Raw genomic sequence first — 14,997 nt, 5'->3', positions numbered from 1 at the left:
CCTGTGCTTTTTCTGTAGTACTTTTTCATGTGTGTTCTGGATTGTTTTCTGCCCAGGAGTCCATGTGGGACTCCTGGCAGTGCAGCTCTTTTTCTTTGGGATACCATAATGGCTCCCACGGGTGGAGGTACAACCCTGTACCCCTGGTGTATGTTTGTGGGCACCTGTGTGTGGCCCACAGAGCAGGGTATAGGCTGATGGCAGCTCCATACTGAATTTGACAGGTGCTTTGAGTATTCTCCATTGTGGGATACCCAGGCCCTGCCATTAGAATCAGTTGATTCCTGATAGGTGACAAGATGGCCCCTGTGGCCTCTTGCTTTCTATTGCCTGTTACCTTATTTTTCCCAAAGTCTTGGGAAGCCCTGACTCTGTCCCTTCCCCCTGACTGGCTGTTGGGTGGAAGTTCCATATATGGTATTGTGGGGAAGTCCAGGCCAGACTGGCTGGAGTCTTCCCAGTGACTGTATGTTGTGGGTACACCCTTGGGGTTGGACCTAGGTGAATGGAGTGTGTGACCAATATGCACTTCTTGGTATGGGTGTCTGGTTTCTGGTATGTGACACAGACTGAGACAGCCCTGCCCGAAACTGGGTTGAATGCAGTGTGGAGTGCTGAATGGCACAGCGCTTGTCCCAATACACATTCCTTGTTGCGAGTGTCTGGAGGGAGGAGAATGGCCTGAATGCACTGTGAGCCTGATTGGCTGCCTGCCTGCATGAATGCCCTTCTGAATGATTGGTTGCCGGAGTGTGACCCAGCACAGTGAATGAGAGACCAAACAGTATATCTGGGGACCTCTCATTGATGGAAATCGTTCATAAACTGATGCTTAATCTCGAAACTGAGCCCGAAGAAGGTTGACTGCTGTTACCTTCACCACTATCTGAAAGCTGCCATGCCGTCGAAACTGATCCAAGAGAGTACCTGGCTAGGAGACTTCTTCCCGAGCAACGAGGGACCATCGTGCACCGCTAACTTTCGGTGAAGCGCCCTGGAAGCCAGCCTTCAAAAGACTGTCGACCGGAGACTAGGACTGCTGAGGAATCTCGAAGTAAAGCACCTGGACATCGAGGCCATGAAAGTCCACTGGCACCGAGCAGGGTTTGGAGGACTGCTGTAACCGATGGAAGCCTGTCAAAGCTGTGTTGCCCAGAAGCAGGGACCGCTTGACGCTGTGCTGCTGATGACCAGAGCCGCAACGCTCCTTTGCCTAAGACATTTGAATCCAAGGACTCTCTCGCAAGCACCTCAAAAGACTGGAGGGGGTGTCTGTACTCCTGATCTCTATATGGCATAGTAGAAGCACAGAGCACCCCAACCAAGATTCTCTATTTGGTAAAAGTGGATGAGCAATCAAGGCTTAAGCTCTTGGGCGGTGATGCGGGCTGGTACAGTGTAGTCCCCAAACACCCACAAAGGAATGTCCACACACTACGTTAGTGAAAACACAGTTCTTTATATAAACAAGGCTTTGATTATGTACACCTACAGTAACACACTTGGTGCTCCGACAATTCTAAAATGGTAAATATATACAGTCTTAATGTGGTACAACAATTACTCTTGATTCCATTGAAATTCATCAACTGTACTTAGTTCAAATGTCATACAAATCAGTAAATAATGTGAGCCAACAATAGACATAGGAGGAAAGCAGGTTGGTTAAAACAATTGGCAGAATATTGGGCTCCTACCGTTAGGCACAGTTCTGTATGAGGATCCCCCCACTTGGACAACCTGTAAATAAATATATAATACAAGCCCAGTCCATATATTGTTTATATTAGTCTTATTTCCCTCTAAAAAGGTTCCACCACCCCCAATGTACCTGAAATAGCAGAGTTAGACGTTCGGGTCATCGACAGGTCCTTCTTGAGCAGCTCCCTTTAAGGCAGGAGCCACGGATTGTCGAGATCCCATGAGGAAAAGGTGAACGATGGCGTCAGCGGCAGCTTCAGTCCTGGCGGTGCTCGTCGACGATCGGTCGTGACGTCCTGCAGAGGCGTGTGATGCACCTCGAAAGCAATAGTTCATTGCCGCAAAGAATTAGAAGAACTTTGTCCCAGCAAGGGCGTTGAGTCGTCTGCGTCTCTTTGGTCTTCAGGTGGCGGGAAACTCACCGGCGGATTCTCCTCAGCACGTCAACGCCCTTCACTTTATTTACAGGTTGCCCAGGTGGGGGGTGGGGGGATCCTCTCACAGAACTGTGTATCGGTGGGGGCCAGTATTCAGCCTATTGTTTTAACAAACCTGCTTTCCTCCTATGTCTATTGTGGGTTCACTTTATTAACTGCTCTGTATGACATTTTAACTGAGTACAGTTGATGCATTTTAATGGAATCAAAGAGTAATTGTGGTACCACATAAAAAATTTATATATTTACCATTTTAGATTATCTTGAGGCCAAAGTGTGTTTAACTTGAGCCTTATTTATATAAAGAACTGTGTTATCACTAACCTAGTGTGTGGACATTACTTTGTGAGTGCTTGGGGACTACACTGTACTTAAGAACCAGCCTGCATCACCTCCTGAGAGCTTAAGCCTTGATTGCTCGACCTTCGCTACGCAATAGAGAATCCTGGCTGGGGTGCTCTGGTCCTCTACTCGGTTTAGGTCGAAATGACCGAAAAAAAAAAAGGTCGAAACGACCAAAAGTTCTAAAAATGCTACCACCAAAGGATCGAACACCAAAAGTTCTATCCTCTCGTGGTAGCATTAAAAAAAAAACAGGAGCTGCGGGGGTGTCCTCCGCATTGCCCCGCTCACTATACTTTATGGTATAGTGAGCGGGGGCTGCGGGGGACACCCCTGCAGCCGTCCGTGGAAAAAAAAAAAAAACTTGGGCTGCGAGGGTGTCCCCCCGCAGCCGTCCGTTTTTAAAAAAGAAAAGAAAAGGACCCTGCAGCCCCAGTTCCCAATCGCAGAAGTGAAAGGGAACTGGCGCTGCAGGAACCAGTGTGAAGGTAAGTGGGGTTTGTGTATGTTGGTGGTGTGGGTGTGGGTGGGGGTGTTATGGGTGTGTTGTGTGTGTTTGTGAGAATGTGTGTTTTGGCAAATTATCGGGGCTGAAATGTCCAAAAACAAAATGTTTGAACTTTTGGTAATTCGAACATTTCGTTTTCGGATACTTCAGCCTCGATAATTTCTCCTTCAGTCAAATCACTGGGATTCCTCTACTCTGCCATATAGAGAGCAGGAGTACAGATACCCCGCTCCAGTCTTTACACCGCCTTCTACTTTTCAGGTTCCAGTTTGGGATCCTTAATTTGGTTCTAAAATGTCTAATGTGTGCCCCATTTGAACCCTTACACACATGCCCATTGAGGTTATTGACCTTCAAAAGCATGTTGGTTGCATTGACATCTGCACGTAGAGTGAGCGAGTTGCAGGCACTCTCCTCCAGGCCACCCTATACCATATTCCACAAGGACAGGGTTGTGTTGAGGGTAAAACCCTCCTTCCTACCTAAGGTGTGGTATCTGATTTTCATCTAAATCAAAAGATTGTTCTGCTGGTGTTTTACCCCCCTGCCGCATCCCACTTAATAACACGTAAGAGAGGCTCCATACATTGGAGCCTAGAAGAGCTTTAAGCTTTTATATTTCTAGATTCTCCAAACTAAGAGTGGATGATCAACTCTTTATTGGCTACACGAGAAGGAAATTAGGACAAGCTGTTTCGAAACAGACTTTGTCAAGGTGAATTATACCTGGTATTTCAGAATGTTACAAAATGGCAGGCAAGGACCCGCCAGAGGGTTTGAGAGCTCATTCTACCAGAGGTATAGCCTCTTCTGCAGCCCTTTGAAGGGGAGTACCTATTAGATCTATTTGTGATGCTGCAACATGGTCATCGTTGCATGCGTTCACACAGTATTATTGTCTGGATGCTTTTCTCATGATGTTGCCTTTGGTAAGGTGGTACTGCATTCGGCCTTAGAAAAAGCCGACCATTCTAAATTCTCCTCCCTCCTCCTATTCTACATACTGCTTTGGGAGTCTATCAAAAATGAGGAATACGTTTGAGGACACAAACCATTCGTAGAACAAGTTACTCACCAACTGGTAACGTTCTTTCAATTGAATGTTCCCCCAAGGTATTCCTCATCACCCTCCCATCCTACCCCTCTGTAGAATTTCCTATGCTGTTACAGCTTTCGTTCTCGCAAGGCTGACTACTGCTTGCCTAGGCTAACAGCCAACACGGACAGGAGGTAAAAACAGAACTGAGGCCAAAGGACGCCACACGTGCTACTTATACACCCAGTGATGTCACCCTCGACAGAGTCTGTCCGAGGGACATCGACTCGACACACGGTGCCCTCTGCCGAGAAATTTTTTCCAAAGCTGGACATGATTATCAAAGATGAGGAATACGTTGGAGTAACATCCAATCGAAAGAACGTTACCAGTCGGTAAGTAACTTCTTCCACAGCTATAGTTTTCCAGAGGTTAACAGATTGCATATTAAGGACTATTCCGAGAGGTAAATTCTTCCAAAATAATACCCCTTCCAATGCAACTAATGTGGATTGGCCCATTTGCCGCATAGGTAAAGTCTTGTCTTGACTGGCAAAGGCTGAACCATAGATCACAGGAAGGGAAAATTCAGCGTCAGATCTGAGATTTACATAGGCAATGTCATTTTAGGGGATATGGGAAAGTGGGTTCAACAATGGGGTTAATATGTACAGGTAAGGGCCGATTTTCTCATTTCCAAAAGAGCATAAAATGGTAATGTTATTAGGATCTTGGCCCTTAACATCTATCTTGACGGAGGACTCTGTAAATAGAAAAACGTTTTAGTCTCTTATTGGGTAGTAGATTGTTTCAGAACTTGTCTGGCAGCCAGAATACACCAGACGTTGTGACCACAAGCCAGTGACAAAGCTGTTGGCTCTACCTCCACATAACAACACAAGCTAGTTACTCTAAATATATATTTTTATTTATTGGTTTTCTTGTAAGGGCTTAATACTGATACGAGTTCGGTTTCTAAGCACAGATCCTGGATTCGAACCTCTGTTGCTCTGCATGGTCTTGCTTCCAAGACCACCACATTGCCCCTGTTCTATCCTCCTTGTTGCCCTTGTGCTATCCTCCGTTCACCATATTTACAGTTGGGTATGTACGTAGTGCCAAAAGAAAGTGGCATATGTATGTTATTGAGGCTAACATGTGAGATATGGAGCATGTGAAATTATGACTTTGAATTTGTTTTAGATGATGTGTTCCATTTAACCGAGGAGTCGATTACCAGTTTGTGAACCTGGTGTCGAAAGGATGGCTCCAAATATGGATTTGTCAGAATGAGAAGTACCATTTTGACAAGTAATTTCAGCATCAACTCTGGAGGGTAGCGTTACCACTACCATGAGAACAGGAGACTATACCAAAGTAGATGAGACATATTTTAATAGGTATTGCTTTTGATGATCATATCAGTATCACTATAACCAAATGAAGTTGCTGGGGAATTATTGTGCACATATATGGACAAGCATGTTAAGCAATTAAAGAGTGCATATCTTGTGAACTACATGACAAAAGCTAATGGACTTGAAAAGACAATTAGGTCCACTGGATTTTCCGGAGGGACCATAACTCAAGATCTCCTTGGATAAAACAGCCATAATAGGACATGTTTTAATATATATTCTGGTGTTATTACTTCTTTCATTAAATATTTATAGACCAAGGTAGTACACAGTGATATCTGATTCGATAAGTGGGTTTCTGGATTGTGTTTTCAGGAGAGGTGTATCCGAAGAAGGTAGGGATCACAGAGAACAACAGAAGCCTTGGTGCTGTTCCCCCACACTCTAAACGAGAATGAACCTTTTCCAAATATAGTATTTGATTCTATCGTATTCTTTAATATATATGAATTTCTAACTTCCATTCAACAACTTTTTCTTCGTTCATCAATAGCAAATTGCATAATAGATCGTTATGATCATCTTATTGGTAAGTTAAATTGTTGTACATAAATAATAAGTTAAAGGGGGTTTCTAGAAAATCCTTTCAATAATAAACATATTTTTCAGCAATTTAGACTATTTAAATAATTCCGAATGCATTTCAGATTTCAAATCCTTCTTCCAGGGAACAGTCCTTTATGCTTTCCTACAAAAAGAATGTATGTCCTTTTTAAAATGAAATCTACAATTAAAAAAGAGAAGTAATCCTTAATAAGCATGATCATGCATGCTAACCATATTTACACTCACAATGCATCCACAATTGAAATTGCATGAACAACCCTGTTTACATCTGTTGACAAAAATAGCACAACAACATAATGTCCTAATTTAGGAGCTTGACTCCCAGTTTACATAGCTTGATCATAATTAAAAATATGTAAGATTTACCAAACAGGTTGTCTAATCTAAGATTCAAAAACATGTTAAAATATATTTTCTTTTTATATAGTTCGCCTGTGTGACAATTCACTGGTTCTCATCACTTCTCCCCAGAGGGGCACCCTTCCCTATGAGGCTAAGGAGGTGAGGCTGCTATCCAATAGTCCCCAGAGGGGCGGTAAAGTGGGGTGAGCTCATAGAAAGAGACTTCCCATATGGGGTAAGACCACTATCTCATGAAAGACCTCCCTAAACCCTTGTGCCCAGAAGCTAGCCCTACTGACGCCTTCTCCCTCCCAACCTGAAACTACTACTGTGTGGTATTGTGAAGTCTCTACTATCTCAGGTGTAAGACCAGATATGACTCAGGCAAAGAAGAACCAAAGAAACATACAGAACAGTAGAATGGATTCCCAAAGTACTGTGATGAGGTTGTCACTGGGAGGCCTGAAGATAACTTCAAAGGCATTGGTGACAAACATTGTCCCTACGCTGGGGTGGGCCCAGCAATATAAAGTAAAGACAGAGTAAGGACTTAGGGTGTTCGGGAGCAGAGTGAGCATCAAGGAAACAAACTCTTCCAGATAGACCAGGAGTAGGGGGTTCATTCTCCTTGTCTAAGTGTATTTGGTAAATCAGATCCTGTTGCAAGAGACTGCTGTTAAGTCAGCATAAGACTGGGCTGTTCACCAGGAGTAGGGAGCTATTCTCGGGGTAGCTTTGATAAGTTAATTGAATAATTTTTGGTTTATTTCATATTTCGTTTGGACAGAGGACGGGATATTGTTTTTTTACTTGCATCCTGACAAGCACCCGTGTTATTCTGTGTTGAGGTAGGGAAAATCCCTCTAGAAATGGGGAGAGGCAGGTTCTTTTCTTTATTTGAATAAAAGTCTATAGCCAAAACGATAATGCCTTGTTGGCCTTCTTACTCCATCTCGCCACACTATGTATTGTACTCCATTTGCAACAAGCCCATCAGGCAAACACTTAATGTCGCTCTCTTTTTAAAAAAAATTTAAAATGGAATCCAAGTAACATTTTTAAGTGATTACCCTGCTTAAGTTCATTCAACCTGTGTAGCAAGTGTATTTTCACCAACGATCCAGGAAAGAAACAGGACCCTTTCTCTTTCCCAAATAAAAACAGTACAGAAAGGCGTCAACTTTTACGTGGTAGCCGGATACTTTTTCCCAAATACTTGACTGCTTCTAGTTTTATTCATCTTCAGTCCTTAGTATAGCCATATTGGAAGCATTTGTTCATCTTAAAGACTGGACTACGTCTGGTGTTATTCACCTTGAATCCTTAGTGCAGCCGTCTTGGAAATGTCATCAAATGTATATAAACAATTTCCCATTTATTGCAATATCAAAACGATCAATTCTCAATGATTTAAAGTAACCTCAAACATATAATTAAAAATTCATCACAAGCTTTCATGAGTTAATAAACAATAAACAGAACCCCAGTTCAAACTGTTTCTATTGTTCTTTCTTAATGTAGTCATCTTGAAGGTGTTTTTCATGGAATATATCCAATTGATACAGCTCATTCCTTCTAACTTTCAGACTGTGTTTTCAAAATCTTTCAAGATAAATTCTTTGAACACATACTTAACATTTCATCTCAGGATCCCACCAATTCATAAAAAATGCGACAAATCACATTCCGAGTTCATCCCACTTAGGGGGCCTAAGAATCCAGATTTTGAATACAAAATAACTTATTTATTTATTTATTAATTAAGCAAGGAACTGATTTCAATTACCTCCTCTTGGTAGAATTTGAACTTTCTCCAAAATAATTAATTTCATCTGTGTGATATCATGACAGTTTTCCACAACATGTACTGTAACTGGTGATTTTCCATTCTTTGTTCATACATTTCACTTCGGCTGTGTCATCTGATCTTTAGTTCACCTATCGTCATGTCCACATAATATATGCCACATGGACATTTTACAGCATATATCACATTATATGTACGGTTTAATGTAATCATCAGAGTAACGTTATAGATTATTGCTCCCTCCTTAAACATTGTTGGCAGTTGTTGCATGGCAAGGTCCTGTTAAATTCTTTCCAGAGTTTAGGTTTTTTTTGTTGCTCCAAGCTAGAGGAGCTTTTTTCTCCTAGGACCAGATCACCATTGCGTTTTCTAGCATAAAATAGTACCACCAATAACGAATTTGAAGATGTCTTGTGGTAAGATAGACAATCCAACTACCAATCGGGCAGAAACATTAGGTTTTCCGTATGAGAAAGCTGCAAACATACTGAATATGATCAAATGCATACAAAATTAATTGCTTTCCCACAGAGAATCCAGAATCTATCATAAATGTGACCGCTGTCATGCTGGTTATTACATTATCAGGCAAACTAAGCATTGCATTGATCAAGATAATATTTTGCATTTATCTTCCTGGGAAACGCACAGAGTTGCTCTGCTTTCTCAAACAGTGCACGTTTCCTTAGCAGTAGTAATCTCGCAACCAAACTGCCGCAACAGCCTCTACATGTATATCCCAAAAGTGACACTGTACCGAAATTCGGCTTTAGATAAGTATTCTGAAGAATTCTGACCATACAAGAGATTGACCTTCAGAAGAATACTTGAATATTGTGTCACTCGGAGCCGACTATCGCTGGTCACAAGTAGCTCATGCACTGGTTGTGCTTTATAAGACATGTGCCCTCAAAATCCGAGATTCTGACATTAGGTATAAACAGGAGAGTGCTGTCTGTGAGCTAAAGACCTTCTCGTGTTTAAACCTCCATCTGAGGAGAGGTTCATGGTGTTGGGCGATTTAGCTGCTGGTTACCAGACGAGAAACGAATCCCACCATAGGTGATCCTGAGAGGGGTCAGAGGAAAGCGGCAGGGAAATGAGGAACAAAGCATGCCCCTTCCCAAAGCTGGACCAAAGAGTCATGAAACCGTAAGGTGCTCCTTGGGAAAAGGCATCAAACGGAAGCACAGGGATGATGAGGGAAGAAGAATACAGAGAGCCCTGTGACAAATGAAAGGGGGTCTAGCCAGGAAAGACAGGGGCCTGTGAGAAGTAGTACACGGATTTGGCTAGACTGCAGACAGGATGGCTAGAGAGCAAACGAGGAACTGGAGGAGGTGCTAAGGAATGGGATGTGATGATATGCTTGGGGGAATTGTTAATGGAGTCGCTCTATACAACGGTGGTGCCACACCAACTCTCAAAGTCTAGCACTACTCTCTTAATAAGTATAGGCTGCAAGACTACTTCACATTTTTGGACTTTTTTGACCAAATATATTGTTTGTGAATATCATTTGCTACGTTCTAGGAATTCAAAAGGACTTGCCTTTTGTGCTAGTCAGTGGCCACACTCGTCATATTTACATTTAAGAAAAAGGTCAACACATGCAAACAGGCTCTCCTTTGGGATCCTCGTTTACTTGCAGCTCCAAAAAGCTGCCGTCATGCAGTGTGAGCGCTATATACAGATAACACAACGAAATTAGATATAAAAGACATAACTGCAGGGGAAGCAAACAATACTACAATCCGAGTGCAGATGTGTAACACTGAAAATGCTAGTATCTGGCAGAAAAGGCCCGGGACAAGCCCCTCCTAGCGTTTGACAGCTGTGCTGTAAGCAGAAATACATGTTTTAAAGGCATGTGGAGAACATTTAGAAAGGTAACGATGAATAGTGATGGTACAAATGTAGGCATTAACCATTATATGCATTGCAAAAGCAAACAATGATAGCTTAGTGGGTTGAGTGCCAGTGGACAGGGGCTAGCTTCAACATTTGAAAAGGGCAAAGAGAGATGTCTGGCATAACATGTAGTTTGGAAACTGATCTATTCTTGAGTGTTCAGTTCACTTGCTGCCAAGCTATGCTTGTTTTCAGTAGCACTTAAGTAGCCGACAGCAGAGTGCTAACTGATGCAGTCACTCCCTTGCTGTTTCAATGCCCTGCTAGAGCCAGAAGGCAAATAATGGGCAGTGTGAGAAGACGCACCTCAGTCATTTTCCCGGCCCTTTCTGTAATTGCACATATGCCTTTTCTTTCTATGGGTTATCAGGTAGTTGGGCCCAACCCAACCCAGCCACATGCAGGTATCTCCACGGATGCGCGAACAAACAGTACAGCTATTCTACTGTTTTACTAAGTATGTTTTGTGTGTTCAACTTTATTATTAAAATGCAATTATTAGGCTGTGGCTGAATATTTGGCCCCAACTATTGGGAATTTTTTTAAATTCTAATTTCAGTGCACCTCCAATCAAAACGTCTAAGATATCTATTCCATGTAATACAACATAAAAGTGGCCATACTGGTCCTTGGCTTGAAACCTTGTGACCACATTCCCACAGCAGTGATGGTATAACATTGATTTCCAGTAACAGCTTGCATCGAATTGAAGACACTGCATTTTGCGCCGAGCCTTCTGGTACTCTGTCTCTGCTACCTTATTCAGCAGGTAGAAAGATAATGCCCTCATTTTTCTGATATCCTCCGCCTCCATGTTGTAGGAACTTATCGGAAAAAGAAACGAGATGGAAAAGCATAAGACACTCTATGCGGCTTTTCAGGGTCGCACTGGTGCATAAACATGATTCGGGCACCTATGAAAACGTGGCCCACAGCCGCAAATGCAATTGGTTCCTCTGGTGAACGACTGAGAAGTAACCAAAGGGGTATTTTTAGCTAAAATGTGTTTCAAATGGGGCGTTTTAAAAGAATATTTCTTCAGTAACATGGTCAAAGAGTTGCACAGGGAAGTAACTCCTCAAACTAGCCCACTTTGGCCAAAACACTGGCCCCTACTAGCATGTTGCAATCATTGAAAGCATAATTGGAGAGTGTACCAGACTGACAGGCTGACTCTCACACTTGTTGAATTTTCTGGAGTGTATGGAATCCAGGGAATGGAAGACAGTCTCCCTGGAACTACCAGAGAATCATTTCCCCCCTGGTGCTGTCAAGAAGCTAAGAGAAGTGGAGCTGCTTCTTGGCCCTGTGGAGATCTGGGAAAGCTTTGGGGGAAGAATCATACCCCTTAAGATTGTGAGCTGTGAGGATCTGGGAAAGCTCAAGGGAAGAGTGAAAGCCCTTGAGATTGTGCATTGAATTGTAGAAAGTGTAAAGGCTCACTCCCCAACTAACTAATACAAACTTGTAAAATATAACAAATCCCAGTAGGGAATGAGACTAGGAGAACAGGTTGCAAGATTAATAAGTAGTTGGCATCCAGGGAACTCTGCTGCCTCGAGAGCGCTCTGGCAAACAATACACTTACATGGAATTATAAAGCAAAACCGCATCATCGATGACATCATTAACATAGGGTATTGTAATAGTACACGATTGGTGGGGGGGGGGCGAAGTTACATATGGTCGTGTAGGCGCTGCTTCTTCCGGATAGGCTGCCCAGTTGGCAGGAGGGTGAGCGTCACGAAGTCCAGCTGCCTGTTTCCAGGAGGAGTGAGGGTTGGGTCACAACGAGATAGGGTAGACACTGACTAAGCTGGCATGAGAAAGTACCACTAGACATACAATAAATGATAATCCTAAATACACCTTTGAGTAAATCTTTGCAAACCTATAAATTTCATTCACAGGATTACATCCTTTTTCATTGAGACTTTTATGAGATCCAGGGCTTAGGGGTCTTGTCCCTCAGGATAACCTGGATGACTGGATTGGTCTTAACACATCAAGTCTAGCAGGGAGTATAATTGACATATGTTAGTTAAGACCCAATATACTGCGACAGAGGTCTGGATTTAGTGGGGGTACCCTGGGGTGCGCTGCACAGCAGGGTCACACTCCTGGCACATCCAGAGAATACCTTAGGAGGGCACAGGGTTATGTTGGCAGTAATTTTCCACAGTGGGGGCAATAGGGTAGGAGCAGGTTTGTGGAGATGGATGAGCTACAAGTCATGGTCTGAGCTGGTTCACACACAGGACAGTGATCACAGAGGAAGAGTGAGATTTTAGATTTTACTATTTGTTTCAATTATCCCTGGAGCATCCGTGAGAAAGCGATTTGTGAGGCTTTCAGACCAAGGAAGAAAAGGTGGGGGCCATGAGCACGCTGTGCGCGGCACTGCAGAGGGGAGAGGAGCCTTTTCGTAGTATCTGAGTGAGGCCTAGTCCAAAGATGGAGTCGAGAGCACACAAAATGGAAGCCAAGTACATCCCGTAATAGCCCGACCTATGCTGATGTTAGCATAAGGGCAATGGAGGCATCCCCTGCTAGTGCATGAGAAAGTGGTCCATATTGTGCAGAATGTACGAGGGGGGGCCCAAACGGCCTGTCACTCCCACACAAAAGCTAAGCTGGAGAAAGTCAAGGGAAGATCCATACCCCTTGTGAGTGTGAATTTTTCAACACCTGAAGAAACTCAGGGGAATGGGAGAAGGGAAAACCCAGCCCCACTGCCGAGAGTTCTGGAACTTTGTTTTCAGCACCTTTCTTTAGAACTTTGTTGGAACTTTGGAAAACAACTGCGAGTGGCCGGCTGAGAGACATTTCCCTTTTCACTTTATATTGAGTTCAGCATGTAAGGAAGGGTCTGGTTAGGATTTGAACATGGGACAGAGGATTTTACTTTGGACAGTCTGACACAGGCACCATTTGGTTTTGTTGAGGCAATAGAGTTAGGGTCGACATAGGATTTTCTCCAAACCCCCCTTTTTCTTTTGTCAATAAGAGTATTTGCCAACCACCATGACACCCCTGTGTCTGTGTCTTACTCCTGGTTCCTTACAGCACGTGTTCACATTCTGCTGCTAGTCTCAAAATAATTTTCTGTAGATTAGGAGTTGCCAACATCTTAGTTGAAAAATGGATGCCCTGCTCTTGTGAAGGCTATGTAAACATTGTCTTGTATATGTTTATCAGGAAGCTTGTTTGAGGCAATCTTAGATTTCTTGCATATCTTCTTAATGTCTGCTTTCACTTAAGTTCTGAAGACTATTGAACGAGCTCCTGCTATTTTGAGATCAATCAGCTCTGTATACTTGTAAAATTGATGTTTCACTGTCAATCCGCTCAATCGAAACTTAATGTTTTTATTATTCTGTCAACAGCCATTTGGATATTGAACTGTGGGTTCTTGGGTGCCAATTTTTTTTTTCACCAAGGGGGCAGCACCCACCCCTGAACATGTGCAAACAGCCATCCAACCCATGCCCAGGTTGAATGGTTAATTTTGAAGCAGATATTTTTTTATAACGAATTGCATAAACTGATGGGATTTACTGGCCTCTTTAGGAACATCTCAGCAGCAGTCATTAAACCTCCTGAGCCACCTAGGTAACTTTTGGCTTTACGATAGGGCGCCCTGATTCTGCTCAAATTCCCTGCAGCTCACATACATGAATTTAAAGCCATTATCGTTTCATCTTCAGCCACTACGCACAATGTAATTTAGTAGGTATAGTCAGACTGGAAACATCTGTATGGCCAAAGTAAGACTTCTTTCCCCCCACTGCTAAATAACAAAGTGGGCCGTTGTTACGCCCTAGTAGTTTGTGCCTCTCTTCTGTCAAATGGACTCCAATATTGAAAACACGTTATATGAAACATTGTTATGGATTAAGTTAAAAGCAGTGAGGGGGCTTTTTATGGAAGACCTTGCTTGACTTGTTGGACTTGTAATATGTGTGTTTGGCTGGAGTGCAATTCAGGGTGACCTTCATGAAGAGGAAGCGTGGGGGTGATTGCAAACTGTTAATTATGCAGATTGTTAATTATTCAATTTAAAGGTATAGCAACAAAAGATGATGAAATATGTTTCATGAAAGCCCCACAGCAGAACGTTTTTTATGAGCAAATGACCTTGGCGTTTTTATAACCGATGAACAAACATAACCTTTTCAGTGTGTTTAGTAGCTTGCTGTAACACTTTTATTTTCCTAAACCTACTCTGAACTTGCATAAGATCACACTTTTTGATAACTACAAGCAGCTTGCTAAAATATATCTGTACTTTAAAATAGTTTGGCCCGTTGACTCCTATGTGTTTGTGTTTCCAGTCGCTCCCCTTGTTTCGTTTGTGCCTTCTGGTTTGCACCCTTAATATTTTTTACTTGAAACGCCCCTGTAAGCGACAAAACTTCTGGAGACGTTTGGTAGCGACCGCAATGATTCTTTTATGGTATGGCGCCACCGTGTGGGTTCATAATGTTCTTGCACTTTAGTCACCGAACGAGGATTTCGTTATTCTGCCGTTATGTTTTCCCTTTCCATTCAAAGTGATATGTCACTATATAAATATGAGATCAATGTTTACTTTTTAACCTAATGCAGCGCTGTACATTTTTTTTAAATGTGCAATTTAAATGACTGTCTAAAAATAACAAGTGGCCAATTTTTACATGACTGCAATTTTTGGGTAAGTCTTTAGAGAAAGTTCTCTTTAATTGTTCACCCGTTCTGAGCACGTCCAGCCTCTTCGTATCTATCAGTCCACATTCCTTAGACTCCATATACTGAATAAGCAACTCTTCTAGACACTGAAAATATTCTTCAAATATCAGACTCTGGTAGCAGTCATTTGATGCTGCTTGAGCTGTCAGTGGCATTCGATGTGCTCAGCCACGAGCATCTTCTTTCTGTCTTAGTTGTGT

The 14,997-nt window shown here is 42.7% G+C and overlaps 1 protein-coding gene across 4 annotated transcripts in view; it reads left to right on the top strand.

Annotated features, from left to right (window-relative positions):
- EFCAB2 (EF-hand calcium binding domain 2) overlaps nucleotides 1-14,997 on the top strand; it is a 337,580-nt gene that overhangs the window by 92,414 nt on the left and 230,169 nt on the right. The window lies entirely within an intron of this gene.

This window comes from Ambystoma mexicanum, chromosome 4q (assembly GCF_040938575.1).
Source record: "Ambystoma mexicanum isolate Mex_15411 chromosome 4q, UKY_AmexF1_1, whole genome shotgun sequence".
Classification (NCBI taxonomy): domain Eukaryota; kingdom Metazoa; phylum Chordata; class Amphibia; order Caudata; family Ambystomatidae; genus Ambystoma; species Ambystoma mexicanum.
The sequence above is the reverse complement of the archived record's forward strand: the minus strand, read 5'-3'. Positions and strand labels throughout refer to the sequence as shown.